We start from the raw sequence: 23,966 nt of genomic DNA on the forward strand, positions 1-23,966 counted from the left end.
CATATTATAAGGTAAGGTTATAAAACCACCTTTTAAGATCATTTTAGTGAAAGTTTCATGTTCCTATCTCATAGAATTTAAGAACAATGATGAATAAATAATTTTCGAGCAAAATTTAAATGGCCGGCTGAATATATTACCGCAGGAGCCGCGGCCGCGGAATTTAAATGACCACGTCAAAGGGTTAAAAGGCATGCAAAAAAAAAAAAAAAAAAAAAAAAAAAAAAAAGGTGTCATGTTGTCAGCCTAAGGAATCCCCATGCCATTAATTTTGGTTTCCTAGACAGGAGCCGCTATTTCCTTGAGACAGCTCCTCAATTATCCTCACGAGGCTGAGTGGACCCTGTTCCAGACCCACTACTCAGAAAATCTGGCATCAACGGGAATCGAACCCAAGACCTTTGGATCTGTAGCCAGGAAGCCTGACTACAAATTTGCCCGGCCATTTTTAGTCCAGACTCCTGCCCCCATTTTACCCAAGTCTTCCAAATAGCATGGAAAATTAAACTTGCCACCTTACAAATGAACCCTAATTTAATGTTCCTTGATTTAACACATTGAGGACCGGTCTCGTGATATCATACTTTTGGCTTTTAAACATGGCAGACCGGTCGCATATCATGATTTCAGGACACATTAGTTTGTAACACACTATACCTTGCTCTGGCACCAGCCAAGTTGCACGCAATGGCTAATAATACACTGGAATGTTTGCTTGTCAGTAACTTGATATCACTGTTTTCTTAAGCCACTATAAACGAAAATTCTTTGCTGCTCTTCAAGCTGTATATATCAGACAGTAGGTAGTGGTGGGGGTATGGACAAGGACAAATTTTTCTCCGATGAGCCAGCTGACCTGCCTTGTTGAGGTGTAGTTATAGTGATTGAGAGCGTGGGCAGCAGTAACAGGCGAGAACAAAGAATTGTAGCCACAGAGTAAAAGTGACAGCAGCTCTGATAATACCTGGGGTAATAACATTGCGGGGACAGTATAAAATCTAACCTTGTTCGAAATTGAAATACAAAGCATTTCTGACGAATGTTGCAAGTTCTGTGTAATGCCACTTCACAAAGGGGAATGTTTCCAGAAATATCACACCCTCAAGCACTTCTAGGAGGATTGGTAAGTGTTCTCCAAAAATTTTAATTCATAAAATTAATTAGGAGAATTTATATTAATTTTTAAAATGAGGAGCATTGGTGTTCTCCAAAAATTCTCGTTCATAAAATTAATTTTTAAAATGAACAGTGCAAGTGTTAGGATAGTAGGTTTAATAATGGCAGTCCCCAGGGTGATTTGAATATTTAAATCGCCAGTCCTTAATGTGTTAAGATCTCTCCCTTCATTTAACATTCAATTTCAATAATCCCAGCATTAAATTTCATCCATTTACGATATTCCTCAATTTGGTGTTCAAATCCATTCAGATCCACAGATTCCAAAAGAAACTTTAAATGAGGGGTTGAATGTGTTCATTTCATGCAGTCTGTGAAGAGAATGCATAAAAACGATGACACCCAGAAAGCGGCCTCCGTAGTCTAGGGGTAACGTTCCCACCTCATGACTCAAGGCACACGGGTTCAAACCCGGCAGAGGTCGTGGAATTTTTAAGGGTGGAAAAATTTAGGGAACAAGTCCTGTGGGAGGAACTTTAAGCCGTGGGTCCCGTGTCTTAGATTTACAGCACGTAAAAGATCCTCATGTCTCTAGGAGACCTCTGAGCAAAATGAGGCAAAAAGATTCCTGCCCAAGTAGTTTCCAATGCCTCCGGTAGATGGGGAAAGCATCGGGTACTGCTGCCAGAAGAGGGCAGACCTCGCTGGCAGAATGGGGCTGATAGCAAGCACCAGTACCGGTAGGGTATGACAGTAGAAATTAAAAAGGGGGACATACAATAGACTACTAGTCATGGTGCATGGGGAAACCCACCCCCTCCAAAAATAATAATAATAAAATAATGACACCCAGAACAAAATGCTTCTGTCGGAATGACAATGACGAGAGGGAAATATTTCAGGACAACTTCAACCATAAGATATCACTTCCTTCAGTAAATACAGGCGTAACACCACGTCAGTATATTGTGACCGCCTTTAGAACCCAACAAAGATGTCCTTGTGATGTGAAATAAGCTTATATCAATTGCAGATTATGTAACAAACAAGTTTTCCAAAAGACACCAATTATCACATGATCACTAACCTACAGTTCATTTCTATTACAACTTGCAAGTATTGCTAATGGAGGCTGTAAATCTGGAGAGATCTTTCATTGCTGGGTCTTTTTCCAAAGCAGTAATTTTAAACATATAGAGCTAAATTACATAAGTCTATGCAAGTCATAAAATAAACACAATAAACATAAAAAATAGCACTGATATTCTCTCTCATATCAATACTACGATGACATTCTGCTTCGGCTGAAATTACACATTCTAACAACAGCGGGAATGCAGTCAACTTCTTAATGTCTATGTGAACTCTATTACAGTTGCATATCTCACACAAATTGTACTGTTGTTATTTTTACATATACTGAATATATCAGTTTCACTTTCTGTTGGTTGTGTGCGCAGCACCATCTTCAGAGACAATGTTAGGACCTGTCATGAGGCTGAAATATTTGGTGTGTACATCTCAAAATTATCTTATTCTGTGGCAGACAAATGAATTCTTTAACTGTATGAAGGTCCTGTGTTCAGTTCTATTGCTGATAAGGACTTTCTTTTATAACTGTATTTAAACGTTTATCAACTCCCAAATGCCATATTTTTTGTACACTATAATTTCAGCTATTAATGAAAGTTACATTCTTGAAAAATTGAGTTATCACAACAAGTGGTTCAACAGGAAATGCTTCTCCCTGTGCCTTACCTCTACAGCACACTGTGCCCATCTGTCATATGCTCGTCTCAACTACAAGTGTACCATAACATTTACAGCCAAACTGCTTATAAACTTGAATTACAAATGAACTGACTGTACTAATTTTCTAAAGCCAAAATGCTTCTCCCTGTGCCTTACCTCTATAGCACACTGTGCCCATCTGTCATATGCTCGTCTCAACTACAAGTGTACCATAACATTTACAGCCAAACTGCTTATAAACTTGAATTACAAATGAACTGACTGTACTAATTTTCTAAAGCCAAAATGATTATGGCAATAAATATGAAACAGAATTAAATCTGCAACAGTGAATTTGTAGCCTACAAATAATTTCCTCCACTTTGGTGCTTTCTTCAGGATTAATCTCCATCTACAGCACTGTTCTCTGATCATCTGATCTTAACATGAAGAGATTGAAAAAACAAAAGCTGATTTTCTGGAAAAGATGTGTAACACTTAATGGGTTCAAATACTCGTAGCAGGGCCTAAACTAATTTTACTATAAGAATTCAAGTCTGTCATCAACAGTAAACACAATGTACCCCTATGTCCTGCAACACATTTATAATGAAAAGTGAGGTACAATGTTACTACTCACTTTTATCCTCATTCCAAACTAGCAGCTAAGGGGCTAGCTTTGTACTTCAAAGATTAAGTTTTCATTCTTGGCCCAGACACCAGCTATCCTGAAATGAGGAAAAGTTTCTCAAGGTTTTACTCAGTTATCTCCAGGCATGTACCATAAAATAAGACATTTCTAATTTCTACTATGTCTACCAATACATCATTCTCTCACAACAAAATAAACTAAGGTACACACTTATGCACAGTATACATCATGCCATGTATCCCCCCAGCACTGCCCTTTTCTTTCAGCTGAACTATCATCCTCTAAAATTTCAAATGGGACCTCAATCAGATGTATCCCCCTAGCACTGCCCTTTTCTTTCAGCTGAACTACTATCCTCTAAAATTTCAAATGGGACCTCTAGCAGTATAGTGCCTAGGCTATGGGCTAGATAAGGAATTGGAGTTAAATTCCTGGAACAGGCAATTCTTTTCTGCATAACATCCACATCAGGTCTCAGGCCCACCCAGCCTCCTACACAATGGGTACCAGGGGCTGTTTTCCTGGAAGCGGAAGAGGTAGGAAGCTGACCACTCACCTCAATCTAATGCAGAAGTCAAGAATGGTGGAGCTATACCTCCACATTTTCCATCATGGTGATTTAATTAGGCTCAGGGATAGATAGATAGTTATTGGAGAGGGTGGGTTACCCCATGCACCGCGGCCAGTTTGATCTATTGTGCTTCCCTCTATGATATTCTACCAGTCTCTATACCATACCAATATTGGTGCGTACCATCAGTCCCGACCAAGCCAGCGAGTTCGGCCTCTACTGGCTTGGCGGTATCTATAATGCTTCCCCCATCGGAGGCATTAGAGACTACTGTTGGGCGGGAAACGTCCTTGAATTTGGCTCAGTGACCTCCTTTGGAGATATGAGGTTCTTTTGCGTGCCATAAAGCTAAGACATGGGACACAAGGCTTAAAGTCCCTCCCGGAGAACTTGTTCCTTGAATTTTTTCCGCCCTTAAAAATTCCACGACCTCCGGCAGGTTTGAACCCGCATACCACGAGTCATGAGGTGGGAACGTTACCTCTAGACTATGGAGGCTGCTAGGATCAGGGATATCTTTACTTTTAAACTTCACCTTTACAATTTCAAGTATTACTAGTACTAATAAAAGTCTGGTTTTAATACTTCTGGTCTAAACAGTAATTTTTTCTTAGTCAGTGTTGCAGTGTCAGCAGGAAAAGTCAGTAGTATGAAATAAGAAATGAAAAGTTGGTTATGTATGGGTTAAAGCAGCTATGGTTTATTTAAAGACACAAAACATCATGTGTACCCAGAAGGACATACGGATCAAAAAAGATTGTGATCCAGATACATAATTTCCTGTTAAGAAGGTAAAATTGGCAGCCGGTCGGTCGGTCGGCCGCCGCCGCCACTGAACAGAAAACAGTGTTAATATGGCTGATGCTCTGGCCTCCACAACTAGACACACACACTGTGGCAGTGAGAAGGGTCCACTCAATGTTAATTTTTTTTTAGCTCCCTGCAGGGACAAATAAGTTGGAAATTGCATGTGAAACCATGGGACACTAGCATGGAGACAGGAAATATCGCTGCTGCTGCTGCTGAAAGAATTCAGCAGATTTACAAGACTTCAGCATCTAAGTGAAACAGATAACTCTGGAAACTACAAAGACCTCCTGAGTTCCACATGAACAAATTCCCAAGGAGACAGCACATGATAAAGAGTTCCCAGGTAAGAGCATAAATTATAATGGAAATGAGAGTATGGGCTGCCTAAACACTGCAGCAAGTAGAATGGAATGTGTGCTAACATCTTTTTGGGCAATCAGACATGTCAATGTTGAACTAGAAACCAACATTTCAGTTCCATCATTAGAGTTGATGAGGTGAATGGTCATACGTCACTGATATTTATACCAGTTTGTCAAATTGATGCCCTTCCTATTGGTGTACTATGCAGCAGGTGGGCAGTCGAACTGTGTGGTCACCCACCCAATTTTATCCCATCAACATCTTGCTTAACTTGGAGACTCTCTTGTGAGATATTCTGTATTTCTTCTAGCATGTCCTACTCTGTCTTCTTGGGATTTTCGCAATGTATGTTTTGAAGTACCATAAAAATCTGGTGCTGGAATTCCATCCTTGGCTAAGTTTGAATCATTCCTATCTGATTACACTGTCTGGATGCAATTTTATAAAATTACAAAATAAAATCCTTGCACATAGCACATGGTGCCTTTTTTTTTTATTGCTAATGGGGTGGGACTAAGTCCCTTGTACTGCAGCCACTTCTGGCCTATTGTACCAGCCCCAGAATCGGGCAATTGTGGAGCAATTGGTGAAATGAAGATTGGCAGGGGAAACGGAAGTACTCTGAGCAAACCTGCACCAGCGCCACTTTGTTCACCACAAATCCCACTTCACCAGACCCGGGATCAAACTTGGGCCGCCTCAGTGGGAAGCCAGTGACTAACCGCTTGAGCTATGGCGCGGCCATGCATGTGCTTACAATCATCATTCCTAGTGTGACATCAGACAAAATAAAATTAAAATGTATCTCAAGCACAAGGAGTAAAAAGGATGTGAACTGGACAGCAGGCTAGTGCTGTGCTTTACTCTCAACATAACATATGTGCTTCTGATGACACAAGAGTGAAGGGCATGTTCATCGTGTGTAGGCGAGCCTCACCTTTATCATGACAGCATCCTTTGGAACAGTATCTTTGCCGCCTCCTCCTCTCTGGACATGTAACTCTTTCTACAGGGCACTCATGATTTCCCCCTTCTCGTGCTTTCTCTGGGAATGTGGTTCACTACCCTACTCTGACAGTTCATTCTCATATCTAGGTACATCATCTCTTGCTTTGGGAAGCAGTGCACTGATAGAGAAATATACAATTTACTAATTCTGAATGAAGACTGCCCTTCTTCTGTGTACTAAGGCCAGAGTTATCAGCAACTTTGCAAATTCCATTTGACTGTACCCTTGCAGTATATTTTGGGCTTAGAGTAAGGGTGCCAAAATATATTCTTTATCTGTTTCTGCACATTACACATGAATATAAATCATTTTCATTACAAATGATACAAACTCCGTCCCAAGTGCAAACAATATATATTATATGTCTTTGATCTTGTTCTCTTCTACACTACATGTTTCGGCCTCTATCGGCCATCATCAGGTGTATACTCTTAACGTTGCTGCCACACTGAACCCAGTCTAAAATGTAAAATTTAAAACCACATTGTTATTTTCTTCGTATTTTCAACATCTACCTCGATGTGTGTCTGGTATGTAGATTATATTGCACACGTCAAATTTGATTTTCCTGTAGTAGCACCATAAAATCTTTAGTTANACAGAATAACACCTGTACAGTGTGGAAACAAGAACTAGCCGCTCCAGCACTTTAGACATAGGGCGAGTAACCCTAACAATTTTAAATTTTAAATTTAAAAATTTAGAGAAAATTTTGAAGGTTTTTAAAATCGTAACTAAAGATTTTATGGTGCTACTACAGGAAAATCAAATTTGACGTGTGCAATATAATCTACATACCAGACACACATCGAGGTAGATGTTGAAAATACGAAGAAAATAACAATGTGGTTTTAAATTTTACATTTTAGACTGGGTTCAGTGTGGCAGCAACGTTAAGAGTATACACCTGATGATGGCCGATAGAGGCCGAAACATGTAGTGTAGAAGAGAACAAGATCAAAGACATATAATATATATTGTTTGCACTTGGGACGGAGTTTGTATCATTTGTCGTGTAGAGTGCAACAGGATGCTGAAATATAATATTGTAAACATTTTCATTAAATGGTTAATATATTCAGACCAAGGATAAAACTGTACAAGTCAGTAATCTTCATTAGCTCATCTGTGATGAGAGGGCAAGCACATTTCTTGAGTCGAAAACATAATTCATTATACTGGGAGGTTTCTAATAAACTTGACATGTTCTCGGTTCAGTGTTTCACCATAACTGGAGCATGGCCGGCCATGGAGCACACGCAAATTTTGCAGAAGACTCAGCATGCCTCTAACATTAGGAACGAAGGGAAGTTCTTACCTTTGTTCAAATCACAGGTGGCGTTGAAAATGCTGCCCCTTTACACACAAATATCTTTCTAAGCTGTTTCATTAAAAACACATGTACAACAGTCCTCCTTGCACTTACAGCACATCTACTAATAAAACACAAGCTATTGTGAGTGCATTTAATGAATATTTCCTCATTAGTTGAGAAAACATATCTTAATAATAATAATCCAATATACTGTCACATTCCTTTAATAGTTCATTTCCAAATATAAATCTCAAATTCTCAACAATAAAGGAAATTGAAAAAATTACTAATTCCCTTACGCCCAAAAATTCACATGGATTTGGTGAAATTTCTACCAATTTACTTAAAGCAAGCTCTGTTTCCATCAGTTCACTGTTGAATCATTTGTGTAATAAATCTTTATCATGGGTTTTTTCCGCAATGCTTAAAATACGCTGTAGTGAAACCACTTTGTAAAAAAGGCAAGAGAAAATGCATTTCTAACTATAGACCAATATCTACACTGACTTCATTCTCAAAAGTCTTTGAAAGTTATATATGTAGGGTGTCCCAGGAGGAACGTGCCAAACTTCGGGAGGGTGTTCCTTATGTTAAAGTATGCCGATATAACCCAAAACACCTATGTCCAAAGTTGAACGGTTACGGATATAATGGCCAGAGAAGTGTCAAACTTTGACCGGGGTTACACACTTGTTGATTTCAAAATACATATTAAAACTGGCAGGAATATGTGGATTCTGTTATGTTAATAATGTACGTAACATCAAACCAACTTGTGAGTGACGTGAAGCCATAAAATTGAAGTACAAAATACTCGCTCACCATGTCATAATTATCCTTAGGGTTTCCAAGCACTATACATGACACATGACTGGCAAGCGGTGACGTAATATGGCTGTGCTATAAGCCGACCACATAACTGTATTAAACGTACATTCACGGAAAATCTCTTTTGGAATTTAGTTTCCATTATCTCAAGTGGATTATTATGGGACCACGTATGCACATTTCGTAAATTATTTACACCGTCCAGGGTAAAAGACGCCTCATCACTATACATGACACATGAATGGCAAGTGCTGGTGTAACATAACTGACTGCGCATTCTGCTATAAGCCAACTACATAAGTACTAATACAGTACCAGCTTTATAGTAATTGTTCAAAGTGTCCTCCGCCAGCTGCAATGCAGTTTTCTGCACACATCATGATGGATTGGGTAGCAGAAGCAATGTTGCCTGAATGGTGACGTATGTGCTCTGCCACTGCAAAAATATGATTCCGCAGTGCTTCTCGTGAATCGACCTTAGTTTCGTAGACTAAGGTCTTCATGTGGTTGCAGAGGTAATAATCTAGAGGCGTAAGATCTGGCGACCTCGGTGGCCATGCAATGGGACCACCACGACCTAACCATAACCAGCGGTTAGGGAAAGATTCATCTTAGCGTCTCACGTGCTGAGTGTAATGTGGGGGAGCCCCATCATGCTGGAAGTACATTTGGCTCCTTATTGTTAATGGGATGTCTTCCAACAAACATAGTAACTCATTCCTTAGGAAGGCTCCATACGTGTTTCCAGTTAAGTTGTTGCGAGAAACATAAGGTCTGATCAACCTGTTCCCAAGCACACCACACCATACATTCACAGAAAATCTCTTTTGGAATTTCGTTTCCATTATCTCATGTGGATTATTATGGGACCACATATGAATATTTCGTAAATTATTTACACCATCCAGGGTAAACAACGCCTCATCACTGAATAAAATGACGCTTAACAGTTCGCGATGAGATTTTATCCAGTGGCATAAATCCATACGCTGAGCATGCTCGCCTGGTTCCAGATGTTGTACCCTTTGATCATGGTAAGGATACAGCTCATCAAGTAAAGTTCGCCACACCTGCATACGTGATACGCCGATGCGAAAGGCCATTCTACGAGTGGACAGACACGGACTTCTCTCAACCATCTCAAGAATGTTCTCCTGTGTTTCTCATTTGTACATCCTCCCTTTCCGACTGCACAGAAACACCTGGAAGAGAACCAGTCTCACGCAATGTCTGGTGAATTCGCGTAAATACACGTCCAGATGGAATCCTTCTATCGGGGAAAACGCCTTTGGTACTCAACAGCAGCGCGTGCATTGCCACCACAAAATCCATACACAAAATGCATATCACGATATTCAACGTGTGAAAACACAAAAGGCATTTCAGCAACACCGCACAGCATGTAATTTACTAACCATTCACAATGCTGACTCAACATACACTGTAGCCTCTGTAAGTAGCGCATGAGATTATGGCTAGTGTGACTCACAGCACTCAAGGTCAGATTACGGCTAGTGAGACTCACAGCACTCAGGGACAAACAGAACTCTCTCAGCTGACAGGTATAGTGCGTGGACCTGCTAGAAGATCACACTTTTCTCGGGCCATTATCTCCATAACCGTTCAACTTTGGACATAGGTGTTTTGGGTTATATCGGCATACTTTAACATAAGGAACACCCTCCCGAAGTTTGGTCCATTCCTCCTGGGACACCCTGTATAACAGATTACTTGAACACTTAAATTCTAACAACATATTAGTCAAAGAACAGTTTGGATTTAGGAAAGGCCAAACCATGGAAAAAGCAACCTATGAACGATCCGATATTTTAAATGCTCTCAATAAGAGATTAATACTGGTAGGGATTTTCTGCGATTTAGCAAAAGCTTTTGATTGTGTAAATCATGATACCTTACTATCGAAATTAAATTTCTATGGAATAACTGGCAAAGCTAATGAATGGATCAAATCATACCAAAGAGTGGAGATAAAAAAGTAAAAATTCCAGTTCTGATGCATTTTCAAACTGGGGAATCATAAAACATGGTGTTAAACAGGGATCAATTTTGGGCCCCTTGCTTTTTCTTCTCTACATAAATGATCTATCAAAAACCATCAATAATAAATCTAAACAAATTCTATTTGCAGATGACACTAGTATAACATTTAAGAACTCTAAAATTGAAGACTTTAAAAATGATATAAATTTTGAATTTGAAGCTTTAAATAGATGGTCCGAAGCCAATGCTCTCACTACATTTTAATAAAACCCATTACATACCATTCTCAACTAAAAACAGCCACCAAATTGATCTGGTCATCAGTTATGCCAACAAATTTATCTGTGAAGCACTTGATACAAAATTCCTTGGAATACATGTAGATAGGACACTGTCTTGGAAAATACATATAGAACTATACCTAAATTAAGTGCAGCTTGCTATGCAACGAGATAAATTAAGCCTTTTATGCCACAGGAAACACTGAAGATGGTTTACCATGCCTACATTCATTCTATTATGAACTACGCATTAATATTCTGGGGGAACTCTTCACACAGTGTAAAATTTTTTTTAAGATACAAAATAATATAATTAGAATCATTACAGGACGTAGAAGTAGAGATTCATGTAGATTTATTTAAGAAATTAAAAATTCTACCTCTTCAATCACAATACATTGTATCGCTTCTCTTATTTGTTGTGTACAACAAAAACAAACTTCAATTAAATTCCAATATCTGTACCATGAATACTAGACAAAAATATAACTTCCATCTACCTTCATCAAACTTATCACTATATCAAAAAGGAATCTACTTTTCTGGCATAAAAGTGTACAGTAGTCTCCCACAAAAGTATCAAAAACTTGAGAAATAATACTACACATTTTAAAACAGAGCTAACGAATTATCTGCATGCTCATTCCTTCTACTCTGTAGACAAATACCTCAATGTAAATAGAGAATGTAGAATTAAGCTAAATTAGTTTAAGATAAAATTACTTATACCAGTAGGTATTCTTTTGACCTGTTCCATATCCAAAGGTATTAACCTACTTAGGGTCTATGGAATGCAAATAAATTCAAAGTCAAACACACCAACTTTCACTGGATGGCTTCAGCAATTGTGCTTCAGTTTCTGCACTAGATTTTAACACCTCAGTCTCCTGAGCTAATGTTCCAGTAATTTCCTAGGTCTATGTTCAAGCCTGGTCCCTATGTCGTCTAAGTTCTCTTCAGTGAGCACTGGGCACTTATATTTTTTATCTTGTATATTAACAGTCCTGTTCTAAGTTTATTCACCACATTATGTGTCTGCTGGGAACCTTATGATCATCAAATTTACATTAAAATTTTTGCAGACACTTTCCAGCAGATCCACATTTCATGTAGGTGTCCTACAGATAAAAAAGTTGCTCTAAGGTATCACGAAAGCGGCCTCCGTAGTCTAGAGTAACGTTCCAACCTCATGACTCGTGGTACGCAGGTTCAAACCCGGCGGAGGTTGCTGAATTTTTAAAGGCGGAAAAATTCAGGGTACAAGTCCTCCGAGAGGAACTTTAAGCCATGGGTCCCGTGTCGTAGCTTTACGGCATGTAAAAGAACCTCATATCTCCAAAGGAGGTCACTGAGCCAAATTCAAGGACATTTCCCGCCAAACAGTAGTCTCTAACGCCTCTGATAGATGGGAGCAGCATTATAGTAACACAAAGCCAGTACAGGCCAAACTCGCTGGCTCAGCCGGGACTGATGGTACGCACCGATATCGGTAGGGTATAGAGACTGGTAGAATATCATAGAGGGAAGCGCAATGGACCAATACTGGTCTAAGTGCATGGGGAAACCCACCCTCTCCAATAACTAACTAAGGTATCACGAAGCATGTTATGCCACACTGCTGCCTACTGCTGATAAAATATAAACAAACTGCCATGCATTAACATAATACCATGTATAGTTCTACATGTAAATTATTTTCCTTCATTCCAAACATTATCTGCCACCAAGCAGGCTAAGTCATCATCCAAACTCGCATGTGTCCTTCAGCATGTGGCACGAGTTACCATGAAGCGCAGAGCTGTGAACTCAGTCAACCTCATTAAAATCCTCCCTGTACATATGAACCCAGTACGGTTTTGATCTAAACCATGAATTTTGCAAACCCCCCCCACACCAAAGGACATTGAAGGACTGAAGGTTAAACAAATACAATTTCTGACAAAAATCTGTGGCCTTTTCATGAAGGAACCACACAGTGAGTCAACTTATGGAAACCAGAATCATGGAAATATCGAAAGATACAGGTGACACTTGAGAAACCACTTGATGAGACTGGATATGTGGGAAAACCAAAACAGGAGGCAGTTAGGTCAACTTTCAGTATTGGAATGGGTCCAGGAGGCACTATCAACGTACGGGGGGGGGGAGCAGGCACCTAGTCAGGGGGATAGCAAACAACTGGATAACACTCAACACTTACACTGCTGTGGTCGACATAGGTCAATCTCTGAAAATCATGGCGTCCTTGCTGCAATCGACAAAACCCATATTGCGAATTTAGAGTTTCAAATCTCATTCAAACTTGGAGGGTGCATAGAGTCATTTACTGGGAATATAATGAAGCATCACTCTTTCAATGGCTACATTCTTCTGCCTTCTAGCTGAAGAAATGTAAAGGGTTGCATCTGCACAGCAAGGCATGAGCTCCTTGGTCATGTGATGCAGGTATTTCACAGGTCTAGCAAAAATGGCTTCGTACAGTGGGTGGTGCTTTCTATAATAGTTTTAAATAGTTGTGGACTTTGGTCAACATGTAACATAGTAATAAAGACTAGGATAGTGAATTATGTACTTTTTTTGGCCATCTTGGACAACCCCGATTTAAATGGACCTTCCCCCTCTGAAAAATACTGAATTATTCAACATTTTTGTGAACTTCTGATACCTGTTCCCTGTCTGAAGTAAGATTAGTTACAATTTATCACAAATTTTCATACTTTGCACTTAATTTATTTATATAAGATTTATTAAAAAATAATTCAGAACACAGGGTACTGAAGTTATGTATCATAGCAGCAGCGAAAGGGTTAATCTTGTAAGGGCCGTGTCATGCTCTGCATACCGTATTCATCCAATAAGCATTCAGCACTTCACTAACTTCCACTAAATTTGACCATTCTTATGACAGTAAATTCCAGTGTCAGGCAATAATATTTTTAGTACTTTATATACAAAAGGGACACATGGTAGCATGTTTGGTTGAGGCACTATGCAGCATTTATATACAGAAGGGGAATGTGGTAGCATACTTGGTTGAGCCACTATGCTACAAGCCAGAAAGTTATAGGATCAAATCCCAATGAGGTTATTGGATTTTTCAATTTACCTAATCCTTCCAGCTGCACTATGGCCATTGGGTTGGCTCAGCCTCTAACAGAAATGAGTACCAGGAATCTTCCTGGGGGTAAAGAGTGGCTGGCGCATAAGGCTGACAACCTTACAGCCATCTGTAACCATCTAAAAGATATGGCAGCCTTACCTCTCACACTCGTATGGACCTTAACAGCCTGTTACAGGGATAGCTTTACCTTTTACTTAAACAAAGAATATTATACATTTGGTGTCAATCAAAATTCCTTTATGTTAATACAGCTGTATATCAAAATCATGCTCATATCTCAATCTATTAGTTCCTACATTCATTAACAGTGAACTAGAAAATGTCAATTTCTGGACGTCTACACTGAACATAAAGAAGCACATGTAATTTAAATAATTGATACAAGCTGTCAAAAAGCTAAGTTCCCATAGAGTTCATATACATAATGTAGCATGTTGAGCATCTGCTATGCACTGAGATATACCAGATATACCAGGGCAGTTTCTAAATCTGAGGAAGGGATCCAGCAGGACCTTTGGGATGACCATTGAGCTGAAGATCATGAAGCGAACATTCAAGTCTTCTGCCAGGATTTGAAAAATTACTGTCAAAACACTTTGCAGTGGTTGGCCCCCATTGAAATAGAAGAGTCTGGAACACAAAGTAACAGCCAGGGATGTAGCAGCACTGCCCACTACAGGTAGTTACAGTACTGGACAGGATTATATGGCAAAAGTAATAACATATTGTGACATGTTGCGCAAAGGAGAACGCCCCCCCACCAGCAGTGACGCGGCGGGTGAGTCAGCGCTCCCCTCCCCCTCCTCCGCACGGTAACGTAACGGTGACGCAATAGGATTGTTACAGTAGTAACAGCGGTTACTACCGCTAGCGTTACTAGCAACACGGCGCCAGGCAACAAGGGTGCCTATTACGTGGCCGTTTTCCGTATGGTCCGATCAAGGCTACATGGGGAGCAGCGAAGGCTATTCACAGTCAGTTGTACTGTGACAGTCGCAGAGTGCGTTATCAACGACTTCTCAGTTCGCAAGTTACGAGCTACAGCCGCGTGCGCGATAACCAGTGATAACCAGTCATATCTGGAGTGTGTAATTCAGGGAGACTTGTATAGCTCCCGCATTATTAGTACGTGAAGACTCTCGAAGAGACTGTTAAGAGATTTTGTTCTAGGGTTTGTAAAGTGTGGAAACCCGTAACATTGTTATCATTAATTGTAGCCGTTCTCGTAGATTGTTAAATAAACCAATTAACCATCTCTACGGCGTCTTCTGTAACGAAACACGTTACAATATCTTACATAATACTGTAAATCTGATATTCATCTTCCACTTCAGTACTGGACAATAAATTGCACATATATCAACATTTATTTCATCCTGGTCCGCAACACTAACATTATAAAAGGTTAATTATTTCTGTCCAGCGTGACTGGACGTCGGTCACACTGGATGGAATTAATTAACATTTCATAATATTGTCACGTTGGGTGTATAACGCGACAAATAACTTCACGCCGTATTGTATATAGTGAGTTTTATTGCACATTTGCTCGTACAATCACACATTTTACGGATTCACTACTAATGCTATCTGCAGTATTACAATTACTTGGCTGCGAATGCTAGGCTACAACTGACGGGTTGACTGACTCCCTGGCTAACTCGTAGCTCTCTGCTGGCTAGATTCCAACTTAACTGTCTTCGTAGGCAGTGTAGTTCTCTTATACACCCTCAGCTGGGAAATGGGAAACGCCTCGCTTCCTTGTTGTCTAGTCAGTGTTCGCTGATAGCCTAGCAACGCTGTTGAGAGTTGTTTACGGCTACGTAGCAACTGTGGTGTCCCGTATTACGTCACTGCGGGGAGAGACGGGGTGTTGACTGACTTTGCTTAGTAACCGCTGTTTACTCGCTTTGCATAGCGACCAGCGTGCCTGCACTCTTGCTCACTTCAGCACGTCACGGCTGGCGGGGAAGGGGGGGGGGCACCATCCATAGTGCAACACGTCACAATATCTTACAGAATATTAGAAATCTGATAGTCATCTTGTATTACAGCACTGGACAGGAATATTTGGCAAAATTAGTAACATATCTTAAGGAAATGCAATGATTGGAAATCTTATATTCATGTTCACCAGTTCAGCACTGGACAAAGTAATGTGGGGAAAAATAAGAAAACACCCATATTATTAAAACAGAATAATAATATAACAAAAATAAAACTGGTAAATAAATTATGACAAGGAGTACACCCACAATAATTACAAAAACAGAATAATAAAAATATTAAAATAGTTAAATAAATTATTAGAAGGAATGCACCCATAATAATAAAACACAATATACCAAAACCAAGAGAGGTCAATAAATTACACAATATGTGCTACCCACACTGAATCCTGATATTGATCCTGCTTCTCAGCGTTTCATGCTGAAGTGGATAACCGGTGTTCTATATTGCAGACTGTTATCACTTAGTGGGCAACACAGTGCTTTCCACTATTTAAGCTCTCAAAGAGTTTGTCAACCTCTTCAATAAACACAGCTGTTGCCAGGTATTCACTCCAGCACCCTCCTGAATGAACAAAAGAAAAATGTGAAATTAGTGTCCGTCCGTCTGTCCTTCCTTCCTTCCTTGCTTACATGATGGATTACCATAATTCTTCACATTGGGAAATAACACACATTACTTGACCTCTACGAGGGGGGACCCAAAAATAACCGGAAACGACCTGTTGCACACGCATGCTTTGTAGTTACGAGTTGTCCTGCTAGGTGGTGTTAGCTGGGGGTCTCCCGCGACTGTTAGTGAGCTGGCGTCAGTCTGAGTTAAGTGGTTTGTCTGTGGTGCTCTGTTGTGTGCGTTCCTGTTTCAACCCTTTGGCGATTAGTGAGATGGCCGACCAGAAGGAACAAAGAGTGTGCGTGAAATTGATGAAGATCGTCGAAAGACCATTGACCAACTTTCTGAGGAAACGAACATCTCATGGAGCACGGTCCAGCGAATTTTAACCGAAGGTTTGCACATGAGACGGGTGTCTGCAAAATTTGTTCCTCGCTTGCTCGGAGATGACCAAAGAGAAAACCGCGTGAATGTTTGCCACGACTTGAAGAGTGAAGTGCAGTTTTCCCTAACAGCAAAATTTCACACACACTCTTTGTTCCTTCTGGTCGGCCATCTCACTAATCGCCAAAGGGTTGAAACAGGAATGCACACAACAGCACCACAGACAAACCACTTAACTCAGACTGACGCCAGCTCACTAACAGTTGCGGGAGACCCCCAGCTAATACCACCTAGCAGCATAACTCATAACTACAAAGCACGCGCGCGCCCAACAGGTCGTTTCCGGTTATTTTTGCGTCCCCCTTCGTATAAAAAAAGGTGTACAATGGTTACTATACTCCTCATAGTAAAGTCTTTACCACCACCTCCTCCTCTCATAAATCATATTACTGAAACCATATTCTGCTTTTCAAACATTTTTTAATTATCCATGACCTATAAACTGATAGTTTCAGTAGTAATAAATGATGACAATGACGTTTGATTGATTACAACTGGGTTCTGAGGACTACTACTATTATGAAAACTAGTCCTCATTATTAGCCACTGCATTCGTAGCAGCAGCATATAGCGATTACCTGAAATGGTGTGTAATGAAGGATCAGGAGGTTGTGGGTGTGACTGTGCTGCAGAATCTGATCTACACGGAACTGCGAATCTGTTCAGCTGTAGTGAAATCACTTTCTACTACTGCACCAAAATTTATAGTGCAGCATTCTAGCAGGATCAATAGCGCAGGATATCCCAACTCTTCCTGACCATACCATAGACCTGTAAGACGATTACATATTGTCTCAAAAACTTGACACAATTCATAAGCGGATGCTTTGTCTAGTGCTAGTAAAAGTGTCATACAAAATAATGGAAATGGGTCTCAAATATCTCCAAGTGAAAATAACTGGATCCAAAAAAAAAAAGATAGCAGTTAAAAGATCATGAGGAAACATATTTAACAACAAGTAATCATTTTGAAATTTTATCTAACCTGAATGAGGTTATTAAGTCTAATGAAGGAAGAAATTCTCAAACCAAGTAAAACTGTACAAAATAAAATCAGAAGTAATATTCAAGCAAGAGATAGTAAATACAAGGATGATGCAAATGGACAGACGATTAATAACATTTCAGTGATAATAAATGGTCTAGTAACATCTAATAACAATAAAGTTCTAAACAGTGACATCCTACATTCATATGATGAAACCGTTAAGGCTAATGCAAGGAATGGAAAAGAGGCTCCCAAGGAGAAAGTTGCTGATTCAGCAGCAAGTGCTTCAAAGAACAAAGGAAACCACACTATATTAATTAATGGAGACAGCCATGTAAGGAGATGTGCAAGTAAACTGAGAGAAAATCTTGATAAAAGTTTTAAGGTAATTCTAATTATAAAACCAGGAGCTGATTTATTTACCCTAAGTAATTATGTAACTATTTTAAACTTAGGAAAAAATGATGTTCTTCTATTTCGTGGAAGTGCCAACGATTTCTGAAAAAATAATTCTAAAATGGGACTAAGACACATTTTAAACTTTGTAAGTAATAATACTCATACTATTATTATTCTATTAGGTATACCACATAGACACGACCTGCCAGATTGGTCTTGCGTAATGACATAAATGCCTTTAATAGGAAACTGTTTAGAATCATGAAATGTCATGAACATGTCACAGTAATGAACTGTGACTTAAACAGACACTTCTTTACAAGACAAAGTATGCATCTGAACAGGAGAGGAAAAGAAGAAATACTTATACATACAGGGTGATTCACGAATTTTTCCCCCACTTAAGGATGGCATTCCTGAGGTAATCTGGAACAACATATTTTAATATAGTAATAGTATCCAACTCAAAGAGATACAGTACAGTACTGGCGAAAAATCTTTTCTTCTTCGAATTTCAGTCAAAACAAATTAGAAATACAATACAAACACTTTTTAAAAAATTAATGTTTTAGGAAAGAAGCATTCTAAAACCATTTCTTTTTTAAATTCCTTAATTTTGCATTGGCCAACATTTTTCATCGATTTTATGTTACGAAATTACGTTATTTTCAGCATCCCATTCTGTAAACATACCAATGGTTGCATATCACACCTTTCTATCAATGTTTCCTTTAAACTGTGGTGCTTTAGAAGAAGACTGGATTTATGTAAAATTTTCAGAAATGTCTCCTTGCACGTCAACACAAGGCGTGGCACGCATATGAACCGCGCTCGTAGCATTTCGCAGTTCCACACGATTGTTCCTTAATGTCATTGCCACGTTGAGAATACATTCAAGCAACGCTTCACGTGTTTGTACCTTTACCTGATACACAATGTCCTTCATCCAGCCCCAGATGCAATAATCTAACGGCGTTAGATCTGCCGACCTGGGAGGCTAGGCATTACAGCCTCCGAGAGCAAACCACCGCTGTCGGAAATGCCGATCCAAGTGAGCTGCTAATGCACGGAAGAAGTGAGGAGGTGCCCCATCATGCTCCAAGTACATCCGGCATCTTGCTGCCAGAGGAACATCTTCAAGTAACTGTGGTAATTCTTCTAAGAAGTGGAGGTAAAACTCGCCAGTTAAGTGGCCAGGAAAAATGAACGGCCCGATTAGCTGATCATACAGAACACCACACCAGACATTGACACTGAATCGGTGTTGAAAATTTGGTTCTATCGTGGCACGAGGATTATTGTCTGCCCAAACATGTAAGTTGCGACTGTTGTTGACCCCATCCCGTGTAAGCTGTCTCATCGCAGAACATTATCAAGCGGTACAACTGCCTATTTCCATTTAACCAGTTTCAGAACTGCAGACGAAGAGCACGGTCTCCTGGTTGTAGGCGTTGTACTTGCTGTAAATGATAAGGATGCAGCCTGTTCTCATGAAGAGTCCTCCATGCCATGGACTGAGAAACATCGAACCGCCGAGCTAGACGTCATGTACTGGCACGCAGACTACGCTCTACAGCATCGAGAATATTTTCTTCTTCGCACAATTCATGTTGAGGATTTCATTCATATATACGAACGCTAGGGAGAGAACCAGTTTGTCTTAATGTGCTGAATGTACTACTAATGGATTTAGGATTCGGAATCCTGCTATTAGAATAATGCCGGTGATATTTGGCATCAGTGACTCTGGCAGTTCCATCACATACACCCCAAAAAAACGCCATATCGGCGTATTCCTCAGTGGAAAATGTGTACAGCAGCTTAACTTCACTAAGTCACCATCACAACGTCCTGTTTACTACTGGATCGTTCTGCCTACCTACGCATAACATTCCAGCCAGTCTGCCTTATCTGCTGACAGCTGACTGGAACGCATGGTTGCCCAGGCAGGAAGCATAGCGCTGCATTCACAATGATGCATTTCGAAAATCTATTGTTACTCCGTAACTACTGAAAATCGACAAGTTTATAAGGAAATTTTGCAGGAAATAACCCCCGGAATATGTACCATAAGCCGGGGTAAAACTTCGAGAATTAACCTGTATAGCAGCAACTTGTGTGACAACTTCTCAATCAAAAATTTCACCCCAATTTGCTTGCTCTGGAAGGAATCTGAAAATTATAATGCAAATCTACAAGCTAACAAGTGCCCATCTATGAATGACTCACAGCAAAAACACCTACAGAGCAAAAAAAAAATGAACCAGTATGCAAATGAAATGGACTCAAAAAACTACCAGGTATGAAAAATAAGTATTTTCTATGGTAAATAAAGAAGCTCCAAAAAGATATATTTCCTTAAATGGAGTAGCCAAAAAAGAAAATGATATAAAATTGCCAAAAAAGAAAATGATATAAAATTCTTTAATATTTTCCATCAGATCATTAGAGGTTTAAGGGGGGAAAGCAAATGAGCTATTAAGTCATTTACACTCAGCATCCCCAAACATCACATGAAATTCTTAACATTACAACAGTTAAATATAGATTCTTATACACTAGGAGCAAACTATTGTAGAACCTTGTATGAAAAAGGGAGAGTATGCATCTATCTATGCACAAGCTTGAAATTTGTAAATATAGACCTAAAAAAATATTGTAAAGAAAAAGATATTGAGGTATGTGCTGTTATGTTACACCTGAGCTCCAACAGACTTTGTATAATTACAATATACTGGAAACACTGATCATTCATAACAAAACTAGATACAATACTTAAAAATCTATATACCTCAACACAAGAATATATTATCTGTGGGGATATAAATTACCTTCTTGATAGTGAAAACAAAAACAAATCAGAAACATTATTGAAAACTTATAATTTAATAAGTACAATCAATTTTTCCGCCAGAGTTCAAGGAAATTCTGCTACAGCCATTGATAATATTTTCATCGATATTACTAGAAGGGAAATTATTCTCCAAGGCCTATAATAAATGGATTGTCTGATCATGATGCACAATCTATAACATTTAAAACAAACATGACAATTTAAAATAATAAGGGGAAAAAAAACAAACACAATAAATGACCCTTTAATTAAACCAAGTCATGAAACATGGGACTCAACATTTTCTAGTGAAGATGTTAATATAATGTTTAACTCCTTTTTAGGCATTTACATGAGAATTTACTATTCCAGTAATAAAAAAAATAAAAAAATCCACACACAAATAAAATAAGTGGTTGGATTACTATAGGAATAACATCCTGTAAACGTAAAAGAGTACTCTATATGGCATGTAGAAACAGTAATAATTCAGAATTTAAAAACTATTATAAAAAATACTGTAAAATTATAAGCCTATATCACTTTCAACTTCGTTCTCTAAGGTATGAGCATTCAATTCATTGAGTACCTAAACAACAATAACGATTTTAGTGGAAGAACAATATGGTTTTAGAACAAAATCTTCAACAGATGAGGCTATATACAAGTTAGTGAATGAAATCTGAAAGACCTTGAACAGCAAAAATTTAATCAGGAGGCATTTTTTGTGACCTAGAAAAGACCTTCAATTGTGTTAATCATGTGGTTCTTCTGTTGTTGAAATTGAAGTTCTATGGGATAAAGGGTAAAGCTAAACTATGGCTTGAATCTTATTTTAGAAATATATATCAAAGGGTTTTAATTACAAATATAAATCTTAATCTAAATTAATTTTTGACATGCGGCAAGGTACGATTCTGGGTCCATTGTTATTTCTCATTTATATAACGATTTACCCAAAACTATAAATGATAAAACTGTACCTACACGTACATTATTTGCAGATGACACTAGTTAGTTAAAAGTTCAAACTATGATGGGCTCTGTGTAAATATAAACAATGCTTTTCATAGTATAAATGAATGGTTCATGGTAAACAAACTTCCTATAAATTTTAACAAACCCAACTACAATCAATTTACAGCTAGAAATTGTAATCCTAAATCTGAAATAAAAATTGTATATGATAAAAAACAAATTAAATCTACATCCAATATGAAATTTTTTGGAATATTCACTGATGACACAATGAGCTGGAAATACCACATTGAGTATATCAGTTCTAAACTAAGTGCAGTCTGCTGCATAATAAGATCGCTTAAACCATACACGTCCATAAATACCTTAAAAATGGTTTATCACTTATTTTAATTCTATTATAAATTATGGTTTATCCTTTTGGGGTAACTCACCCCAAAGTAAAAAAATTTTTAGAATGCAAAAGAATATATTTAGAATTATGTTGGGACACAGGAGGAGGGATTTGTGCAGGAACTTATTTAGTGAATTAGAAATCTTACCTCTGGCATCTCAGTACATACTATCTCTTTTGCTCTTTGTGATAAAAAACAAACAAATCATAGTAAATTCAGATTTATAGATTAAATACCAGACAGCAAAATAATCTCCATCAGCCTCCTGTAAATTTGAGTAAATACTAAAAGGAAGTTTACTGTTTAGAAACAAAGGTCTATAATAATCTACCACAACATATTAAGGATATATTAAATTCAATTCAATTTTATTTCATCCATGAATCATTATACATGATATGGGACAAGTCAAAGATTAATATTAATACTAATACTAAATAGTAATAAGAATATAATAATACAGAAATAGTATGTCAAATTATAATAGATAATAGATAATAATAATAATAATAATAATAATATAGTAATACAGAGATAATAATGTGTCAGTATAATTGTTTTGAAAACAGTTTCTGTGGTCTTAAATCCTCCATATGTCCTATTGTAGTGACAATGCCTATGGAGATTTGAATGACACTGAGTGTTTTGAGGTACGATTAAAACAATTTACATTCTTTTGAGGGGTAACGTTTAATACAGACACTAGCTAAACTTAATTTCGTTTGATTAAGCACCACATAATAAAGCTTTTATTAGTTCATGCATTAAAACAGCCTTACCGTGCTGAATCCCTGGGAATGAATGAATGTATGTACGTACGTATGAGGGGTTGGCCTTCTCGGCCCTTGCACCGCAACTTCAAACCCGTCTGCCTACTGGATGACGAGCACCCTGAGGCGGCGCAAATTTTTTTCCCATTTATCCCGCAAGAAACAATACAGATATTATAACACAATCCCAGTACATGGTGAGTTTCGAGATTCTACAGACCTCCTTTAAGCTACATCGAAAGAAGCATAACCTACAGAAAAATCTTAACAGGAATTTTTCACTTCATATATATTTCTAACTTAATCGCATAAACAGAAATAACATGGCGATGTAACTAAAAGAGTAAACGTCAGCTCTTGAATCACTACATCAAATCAAAATCCATACATACCAATCATCCGCAAACTGACATACTTCACTTTTCGACAACTGAGTACTACAACCAGTGCCCTGACGCCTAATACCTCTCTGGCGGCCCTGACGTCAGCAACCGCCAATCTACTGCAAAATGTGTACTGGGATCACTGGGATTGGGTCACGCAAATGCGATTCGATGTAGTGTAATAGTTGAATTGTGATTGGTTCTATCTATCTAGTTCGGTCCATCTGCGCAGAGATGGCAGGAGACTTGATTCCCCTACAGTCTGTCCATCAGCGTAGAGATGGCAGGAGACTTTTTTCCCCTTTAGTCTGTTCCTATAAGCATGTTCACTGTTTGTGGTGAAAACGACTGCTCTT

At 38.6% G+C, this 23,966-nt stretch overlaps 1 long non-coding RNA gene across 5 annotated transcripts in view; it reads right to left on the reverse strand.

Annotated features, from left to right (window-relative positions):
• LOC111873062 overlaps window positions 1-23,717 on the reverse strand; it is a 38,499-nt gene extending 14,782 nt beyond the window's left edge. Inside the window, exons 1-7 of one of the 5 annotated variants that reach the window (XR_002844345.2) lie at window positions 23,620-23,717; window positions 21,148-21,277; window positions 17,443-17,635; window positions 16,189-16,372; window positions 14,271-14,428; window positions 6,181-6,370; window positions 3,488-3,575 (exon numbers count right to left, since the gene is read on the reverse strand). This is a non-coding gene — a long non-coding RNA (uncharacterized LOC111873062). Of the gene's footprint in view, window positions 1-3,487; window positions 3,576-6,180; window positions 6,371-13,906; window positions 14,429-16,188; window positions 16,373-17,442; window positions 17,636-18,625; window positions 18,678-21,147; window positions 21,278-23,619 lie in introns of those variants that run through there. The other 4 variants (XR_004513973.1, XR_004513972.1, XR_004513971.1 and 1 more) reach the window with 4 other exon arrangements.
• Window positions 23,718-23,966: the final 249 nt, after the last annotated feature.

This window comes from Cryptotermes secundus, unplaced genomic scaffold (genome assembly GCF_002891405.2).
Source record: "Cryptotermes secundus unplaced genomic scaffold, Csec_1.0 scaffold119, whole genome shotgun sequence".
In the NCBI taxonomy this organism is placed as follows: domain Eukaryota; kingdom Metazoa; phylum Arthropoda; class Insecta; order Blattodea; family Kalotermitidae; genus Cryptotermes; species Cryptotermes secundus.